Here is a 10,000-nt window from a genome sequence, read left to right on the forward strand (position 1 = left end):
GAGACTAAGGAATTTATATCAAAAGAAAGAAAAGAGTGAGGCAGCACAAGAAACGGCGCAAGTGAATTAGATATAATCTGTGTTAACTAGATATTATCCTGTAAGCCAGGTTGGAGATAAATGATTACTAGATGGTAAGTCTAATATCGAAAGACCAAGCTCCGAAGAAAGGCTGATCTACAGCTGGGAAATAATAGGGTGAATGAGGAGCGAAGACGAACGGGGAGGAACGGGTTAAGCTGTGGGTATATAAGCTGTCAATTATTTGTTTGTGTACACTCTGAGGAAGTCCTTTCAGGACGAAACGTTAGAAATAAAAACTCCAACGGTTCCTGGCGTTTACCTCACCACCCTTCCATTCAAATAATAGATACACCACCTAAAGAAGAAACAGCGAAGATAGAATGGTTGACGGTTTGCTAGGTGTTGTCAGAAACGACATCACGGTGGAAGAAGCAAATCTGAGCAAGGACAAGACTGAAGCAATCCATCTGGAAATTAGAACAAAAGGGACAGAGAGAGGAGATTTCACTGAGGCGTATGCCCATACCAAGACGACAACTTGGAATATAGCTGAATATCAAAGTGCATCTTATCTCTAGCACACCCATACGAACACGCAAACGCGTGAACACACACACACACACACACACACACACACACACACACACACACACACACACACACACACACACACACACACACACACACACACACACACACACACACACACACACACACACACACACACACACACACACACACACACACACACACACACACACACACACACACACACACACACACACACACACACGGTGGCGCGGTTGGTAGAGTACTGGACTACCAGCATGGTGGTGCTCGTAGTACTTGGTTCGAATCCTGCCCAGGGCCGAAATTATTTCGGTATCGCTGCGCTTCGGGTCGTTACTCTGACTCTCGTGGGCGGGGAGTTCGGGGTGTGTGTGTGTGTGTAAGGTCATAGCATTACCCATAGATCGGTCCTACAATCTCTGAGCTCTCTTCCGAGAGGGAAATAGCTGTCGATCACGAGTCCAACACATGGTCCAAAGACCAAGGAATACACATACACACACACACACACACACACACACACACACACACACACACACACACACACACACACACACACACACACAGACACACGCACGCACACATATACATGTACACTCTTGTATGCACACGCACGCGCATCTTCGTCACCAGATCTTCCTTCCTCCTTCCCCTCCCCCCTCAATTAGTGGAGTCCTTGGCTGGCGTTTACCATCCCTGTCTTATCGATTACGTCATGTCGTCTCTCCTCGCATTCATTATCACTGGCCTACTTGGAGAATCAGCCCCAACAGCCACCCTGTCAGTTTTCATGTCATCATCTTCAGCTTCATGTCAATTATCTTAAGTTCATTTCAGTTTATCTTTCAATTTCGACTTCCTTATTCATTTGCATCCGTCTGTGCGAGATTAGGCTTCGGCTGTTCATGATCTGCTGTAGCTTATTTATCTATTTCTATTTCTTACTATGCAAATTTATCTTTATTTTCTTTTTTCATTTGATTACGACTGTCCTTCTTTTTTGCTCTATTTTCTCAATCTCCTATGCTTTAATCTCATTTTTAGCTATGCTTAAATTTTTCTACGTTGTTGTTGTTGTTATTGTTGTTGTTGTTGTTGTTGTTGTTGTTGTTGTTGTTGTTGTTGTTGTTGTTGCTGTTGTTGTTGTTGTCTTTTCTAGTTTTTATTCCGGTTTCTCTCTCCTTCCTTTACTTCCCAAACCTAAGTTCTCTTATTGCTCTCTTTCCTCACCATTCCTTCTCTTTATTATTCCTACTCACCATTGTCCCTTGGTGGGGATTAGAAGAGTTTCCACGTAGTCTTTTTGGTGATATACGTATACGCTCTTATGGTGTTATCCATGGTTCTGTTACAATGTAGCTAATCCTGGGTATTTTCTGGACGTTCATAATTTCGTTTAAGACCGAGGGATTATTCTTCAATTTAATAAAATTGCTTAATATTAAACAAAATACATTTATAAAACGTGGAGAGACAGCGCCTGAATCCTTTTTAATCCCACTAGGGATGTTGATCCTATTCAGCGTTCTCTCCACAAAAGACAACCCTCGATGGAGGAGACGAAGAAGGGGACGGACGCCCACAGAGTTCATGGCTGGGGCAAGTTGGTCGAACCTGTCGAGAGTTGTTTGGACTGAGAAGGGTGTCTGCATGGGAGCTCGCTCGGAGAGACCATGAAGACTAGCAACAGGATGTGAGTGAAACAACATGCTCCCTGGCGTATGATGATGATGATGATGATGATGATGATGATGATGATGATGATGATGATGATGATGATGATGATGATGATGATGATGATGATGATGATGATGATGATGATGATGATGATGATGATGATGATGATGATGATGATGATGATGATGATGATGATGATGATGATGACGACGACGACGACGACGATGATGATGATGTCGAATAAGAAATTTGTGGATCCTATATGCGTCACAATAAAGCTAAAATTCAGTTATTATTTATAACCATTACCCTTTGCTACAAAGGCCCACTCCTCACAAAGGCCCCTACGTACAAAGGCACCGGATCCCTAAACGATTCTCGTCTTTTGTGATGTATTTCCATGCAACAATTTTACAAAGGACTTACGATACTCGGTTCTCGTCAATCTCTTCGCATATGACACATTGCAATCTGATTGTGAGTCGTCAGTCTTTCTGTCTACTGATGTGTCTGTCGCTGTCAACTAGATTCCATGCTATAGAAGACTTGTCTTCCTCAGAGAGGTGGAAGACGTCACAGAGCTGTCCAAATTCATCAAATTTCTACGATCGTAAGATTTACGCCAAGATCTAGCCAATCCATCTTCCAGATTTCCTCGACGAAATAGCCAAAGCGGATCTCTTTACAACTCAGCTTAGCACCAAAAACTACTTGAATGCAAAATACTTGCGCCGCGATATATTGGAACTAAGTTGCACCAACTCTTAATAAGACTACTGCTCGGATTTGGCGAAAAGAAATTAGAAAACTGAGATACCAACACTTTACGACAAATGTTACGATCGTGAAAGTTTGACGAATCCAGGGCCTGAGAGAGTTTTCCTTCTCGAAATTTTGGCTCATAACCTTTTTTTCAATACGGCTAGGGCCATAAAGAAACTTGTTCTCACTAAAAGGAGGCAATTGTATGCATCTGAGTGCATGAATTCGAATCTTTCACCTGAAATAAATCTTCCTCTCCTCCACCAGAAACAAATCAATACAAACAACCGGAGAAATAGATTCATGGACGCTTTGCTAGCGTTTATTGGTACTAAAACATAAGAATATAAAAATATAAGCATGGAGGAGACTGCAAGAGACCATAAGGCCTACTCTAGGCAATTCCATGTCTATTACCACCTATCATCCCCATCCATAAAATTATCTAACCATCTCTTAAAACAACTGATAGTTTCAGCGCTCACTACATGGTTATTCTGTTCCACTTGTGAATTATACATACATACGAGTACATATACCAAAGGCTTTTTCCCCCTACACGTGGGGTAGCCAAAAAGAAAAAGGCATAGAAACCACTCTCACCCATTTCATTTCCTTGTGAACCACTACTTGTAAATCACTTCTTACCTATTTCCTTCTGAAATTTAAATTTGTCCAATTCAATCCTATTACTACGAGTCTTACCCCATTGTCTTAATATCATGACCTTGTCTGCATTACCCTTGTTAAAGCCCTTGACCCATTTGAATACCTCTATTAGATCACCCCGCACTCAACGTCTTTCCAGAGTGTAAATCAAGGTGCCTAAGCCTGTTCTCGTAAGGTAAATCGATATCCTACAGTTGGAGAAATGGATTCATCAGTGCTTTACTAGCATTTATTGGTATTAAAGAATCTTAAGTCAAAGGATTACAAAGGCGGAGCATGCCGACAGGAGACCTTTTGGTTCATATCTAGGTCGGATGCGAAAATAATAATAATAAATTAATAAATAAAAACTATTATAATGTAAATAACAAATAAAATACACAAATAAATGCATAGTCGTATATGAACTAAAGTGCCCGCTAGCAATAGTTCAATAGTTCATTTTTTTTATTTTTGGATAATTAGTTACCAAATACCAAGACAGGGTCAAAAGCAGTTAAGGAAATAACTTGTCATGACCCCATTGGAACTCTTAAAGCATAAAGTTCCTTATCTGGACCACCAGCCACCACATCTTTTTTATACTTAATAATATTTTCAAAACGCACTATAAACTACTTGCAATTCATCATTCATTTTGCATTAATAGACAAATACTATTGACTTTGTACTTTCCAATGCGTCTCTCATGCAATGCGTCTTCAAATTCTCACCTTCCTCTCCGTCAGGCAGTTTCTAATCCTTACTATCAAAGGACCTTTGAATTCTTTGACAACGTGCTTAGCTCTATTGAAGTCAGTGATGCTGTCAAAATCATCTCTCAGGTCCATGAATACGAAGGAATTCGTTTCAATGTTTGTTAAATGGTGTGTTATTCTTTAGTCAATACTGTGTCCGTTACCTGGGGCGAAAGGTGAAACAGTTGCCTAGTGAATGATTTGTTGAACAGAGTGTAATGGAAAGGATTCAGCCTCCGCCATGGAAACAACAACAATTCATAAGAAAACATTTAACATTTTTACTTTATTCAAAAACAACATTCAATGAGGACCCGCCGTGGCTCGGTCGGTAATGCACGCGTCTTGTAACTGCGTGGGGATTACAGAGTCTGTTCTAATCCTGGCCGCGGAGCAGAGGTTAGGAAGGGCATCCACCCTGAGTAATTGCCCCCCGATGGCTGTTTACCTCGGACCTGAGGTAACTTGGACATCAGTGTGTTATGCATCAGCTTTCTCTGGGTATTATCATTGCAGTGTCACACCGTGGACATTTTCTCCTGCGTTCATTTATGAATTGTTCCGGATTACCTGCAAGGTTGAGGTCCAAAGCCCCGGAAACCACGGGAAAAAAATCAACGACAATGTCGACCAAATCAACTTACCATAGACGCTACAAGAGGTATGGTGCTTCTCGAGTGGTCGTATTCGTGAAGTGTCCTGGAATGATACGGTGGTGAATTTTATTAAAGTAGCAAATACTGAAGAAAAAAAAATGAAAAGAATCCCCTCCCTATGAGAGTGAAGCCTTATTTCAAAGTTTCGCTCGTTAGGGCTTCGTCAAATACGTGCAACGTAACAAGGAAGACGCAACAAAAATAAAGACTTCATTCTCACTTGGTGTTTCCTCTCATACACTAACGAGTTATCTGATACGGTTCTCGTCTTTGCCATCTACGAGCTGCTCTTTTTTATTTATCACTACTATTATAATTGTATTTATTGATTTATCTATTTGTGACAAGGGTTTCCTTATCTTTTTATAAAAGAAATAGCTTGGTGATGGCAAGAATAAACAAACAGTATATCGACATTCGCTAAAGGGTTAATAGATATAGAATTTATCGTACCACTCGGCGTATAAGACGAGCGGTTTTAGAACAAAATCATAAGGATGAAGGAGACTACAAGAGATCATAAGGCCTACATTAGGCAGTTCCATGTCCTCTGTCACCTATCATCCTTATCCATAAAATTGTCTAACCTTTTCTTAAAGCAACCGATAGTTTTAGCACTCACTACATGATCACTAAGACTATTTTATTCGTTGACCACTCTATTAGTAAACCAGTTCTTAGCTATTTCCTTCTTAAGTTTATTCTTATAAATGTATTACAGAATTGCCCTGCGTCTAATGTGGCCGTAGTAGGAATACACAGAATTATATATTTTCCTAAAAAAGTCACTTTAAAATGTCTTTGAGTATGATAAAACATGCTATATTTTTCCACAATATATCATTGTAAGATAAGGGTAATCATTTTAGAGAGATAGAGTTTCTCCTTTATTTCAACAAAATCGTTTGAAATTAGCTGGAGTAAATGTAGGAGAGGACTCTATAAGTCCTTATCTTTGACAACAAAATTGTATAAAACAGTTCAAGGCGTACTTCTTGCACTATCTTAAAACAAGAGCAGTAAGTTCAAAATATGTCAAAGTATTTCTAATACGGAACATTCAGTACTTTGACATATCCAGCGCTTCTATCCGTGAAGATAACATCACACCGAAGAAGTTGAGCTGTACAGGTAGTAATGTAAAGTTGAAAGGCAACAGAACGTAGTGACAGTAGAAGTTAAGGCCCTGTTCACACAAGCTAATTGCACCGCACAGAAACCGCAGCGGTGCCGCATAACCAAAGAAAAATTTTGGTTGTGTGTGAACGCCTCCATTGACTTATATTGTAATTGAACCGCCGCGGTTTCAACGGCAGCAGTTGAAACCGTATGAACAGGGTCTTGAAGTGATCAACATTCTTTTGAGTGGGAACTAGTCACCAATCGTATAAGAATGCCGAGTAACTTGATCTGTAGAGATATCATTAGAATATCTAGAATATTCGCTGCATAAAAAATGGACAATATCCCACACGGGACAATATCCCACACGGGAAAATATCCCACACGGAACAATATCCCACACTGGACAATATCCTACATGGGATAATATCCCACAGGGGGCACTTTCCCACACGGGATACTTTCCCATATAGGACAATATCCCACTCGGGACAATATCCCACACGAGACAATATCCCACACGAGACAATACCCCACATGGGACAATATCCCATACGGGACAATATCCCACACGGGACAATATCCCACACGGGACAATACCCCACACGGGATAATATCCCACATGGGAAAATACCCCACACGGAACACTTTCTCACACGAGGAATCTTGATAACCATACCCTTGAAGACAAAAAACAGCATCACCTTCAACAAAATTTGTGTATTAGAAGACTTACTGCCCGTATATACAAAAACTATATGAAAAAAGGAGTATGGGGCAAAATGACAGGAATCATAAAGCATGTGTTTCCATATATGATGGTATTATTGTGTACAGAGAGAAGTTATATACATTTTTATCATGGATATTGCTAGTTACGAGTAAATAAGTGAGAGAGAAAGAGAGAGAGAGAGAGAGAGAGAGAGAGAGAGAGAGAGAGAGAGAGAGAGAGAGAGAGAGAGAGAGAGAGAGAGAGAGAGAGAGAGAGCAGAGAGAGAGAGAGAGAGAGAGAGAGAGAGAGAGAGAGAGAGAGAGAGAGAGAGAGAGAGAGAGAGAGAAAGAACGTGTGTAGTCAATTATGAGTTTCCAACTGTCAGTACAGATCTATTCGATGTAAACTCGGTTGAACGAATATCATATTCTTCAGAGAAGAATTATGCATAAATCAGTACAAGCTTCAGGAAATATGATAATGTTACGACCTTTCATGATATCAGATGTCAAATTCGATACAATGTTCACACATCTGTGAATTACAACTGTGCAGGATGCAGATGTTATTGCGATTGATTAAAAACAAACGTTAGGGTCTTCTGAAGATGAAGCATACATTGTAACTTGCATTCTGTAATTGATTTCCTTGTTGATTTCGTGGCATAGTGTTGGAAAAACAAGTCCTTTGACACGTGCATCAGTATCTTTGCAAACAATCTAAAAAAATGACAATTAACTATCTGTGTTTGACGATATATTGTCTACGATATGCTTGTTGCCAACTACCTCCACTGTAACTTAGTCAGTGTGAATTCCCCTATCAGGAGGCTTGATCGGTCCCACTTACAGAGGACTTGTAGAATGGAATTTGATGAACCATGACCTTGGTCCAACTCAGTAGGGGCAGCTTTGGAACTGCATTCACCTTGACTTCTGTCGCAAGTAGCGACGCCCAACCCGTTCGGCCAGTAAATACATAAGAGCTTGCTTTTGCAATTGTATGTTTAAGAGGAACTCACAGATATCAAAGACATCTTTTATAAAATACCCTTTGACTCACGTGCTCTTCAATATCCTGGCAGCGTTGATAGAGGATTGTTTTGTTGATAAATGATGAAGCATTTGATAAATATATTCATAATTAATGTATTTTAACCTATCCATTACAATAATGCATGTTAAATATTTAATTTTAGGTGAAGCCATATGATTTTATTCAGCAAACTTCTGAAGTACTGAAACAGTCAAAAACAAGAGTAAGGTCATAGGGATTTCTTAGAAATCTAAGAAGAAATATTACTTTTGGCTCTGTTTCAGGTCAATATGGAGTGATCTGTTTATAAAGATTGATAACAATCTTGTCTTTTCTCTTTTCAGAATAGGGTGTTGCAGAGCTGCTGAAGAGCGCTTCAACAAGTGGATTAACGAGTGGATTTCATGATTAGGAAAAGTCACAAATACGCGGGACTTAAGCAGAATATACTTTGTAATACCACAGTGTACGTATACATTAACGGATAATAATTAATTGTGCGCATGCGCGAACGAGCAACCATAATGGCAAAGACATAGAAGATTGTCTGATCGTTATTGGCTTTTATCTTGCTCACTCCTAATTCACAGGATAAAGAAATGCCAAAACTAAATAGGATGAGTTTTTGCCAATGAACGAGAATATTCGAAAAAAAAGAACAAGTATCTTAGCGGATTTGAAGAAATGGCCGCTTAGCATCATATTTATGTAGTGGTGGAGGGAACGAGCCTAATGGCCAACCACTACATCAAATTGTCTTACATTTCTTTACTATCGTTCATTGTGTGAATAAAATATTTAGATGCCAAAATGTTCAACACATCAGTATTAGCTTAGTATTTACGGTGAAATAGCCTGATATAGTGATGATGTCTGGTGGAACCGATGAAATTCAGATGATGAAAATGAAGTGTTGTATGTGTGTTTTTTTTTCTGAACAAAACGGGTGTTTGCGTTTGTTACAAAATAGAGTCCGAAATAATGCTCCTATCGTTATGATTATTGATGTCTGTAATAATCCAATTCTGTCTTTACGAACGGCACCTTCTGCAAGTTTTCATCAAAACCAGAACGAAGCCAAAGAGTGTTTGAAATCGTCGTTGATCAAATGTATAGTGATTATCTGCAGTGACCATAATGAGTGTCAATATCTATACATCACTGAACCCAAAGAGAAGCCAGAGGCGAAGAGAAATTGAAATTTATACATCGGTGAGCCCGATCCTAGGTACAGAGAAATTGAAATAAGCTTTGGACTCCTTTGTAGTGACTATAACGAGTGTTGATATTTATGCATCATTGAGCCCGAAGGAAAGCCCTGGGTGCATATGAAAGAAAATCTATACATTGTTGAGCCCAACCCTAGGTGCAGAGAAAGGAAAACAACACAAGCTTTGGATGCCTTTGTATTTCAATAGTTTGGTTATACATTTTGAAAACGGCTTCTCTGACACTCCCAGGAACAAGACTTCTGCAGAAACGAAGTATAACGGCTAAAGAAAATGGATGGTGTCTTGATGTTGTTTTGTTGTGTACTAGGCGAAGGAAAACATAGTTTGCAGAATCTACCGAGGGATGAAGTTCTCTCAGAAATTATTTGTTGAAGGTGTAAATGAAAAATGTGTTGTGTCAGCGTATTGTAGAGTGTAATATTAATAGTAATATAGTTGTTCAAATGTTCGTGAACTAGATGTGTCATTCGTGTTGTACATACATGTACACAAACGTAATCACACAGTGACCACCACACATTGTGAAATTATTGTAATGAACTCACACAGATACATAATATCGATAACGTATGCTATAAATACCTGTAATTAAAGAACTCAATATTGAAAGTCATTGTACATAGTCAACTGGTCCACGCTGGCCAAATACCTTTATGTTTACATATGTGTAGGAGTAGATCGATATACATATATATACGCATATATCTATATAAATATATATATATATACATATGAATTGCTGTATATTTTTGCATATAGAGAATATGTTTTATGGTTGTATTCTTATGTCACTCTGTATTGGTG

The 10,000-nt window shown here is 39.2% G+C and overlaps 1 protein-coding gene across 2 annotated transcripts in view; it reads left to right on the forward strand.

Moving 5' to 3' along the window:
* Positions 1–10,000, forward strand: part of LOC143034378 (somatostatin receptor type 2-like) — a 255,493-nt gene that overhangs the window by 242,469 nt on the left and 3,024 nt on the right. For both annotated transcript variants that reach the window (XM_076200340.1, XM_076200341.1), the window contains one exon: positions 8,309–10,000. This exon is cut by the window's right edge and continues 3,024 nt beyond it. The gene's annotated coding sequence lies outside the window, so the exon portion shown is untranslated. The remainder of the gene's footprint in view (positions 1–8,308) is intronic.

Source organism: Oratosquilla oratoria, chromosome 17 (genome assembly GCF_046742065.1).
Source record: "Oratosquilla oratoria isolate Oo_2021 chromosome 17, ASM4674206v1, whole genome shotgun sequence".
Lineage (NCBI taxonomy): Eukaryota > Metazoa > Arthropoda > Malacostraca > Stomatopoda > Squillidae > Oratosquilla > Oratosquilla oratoria.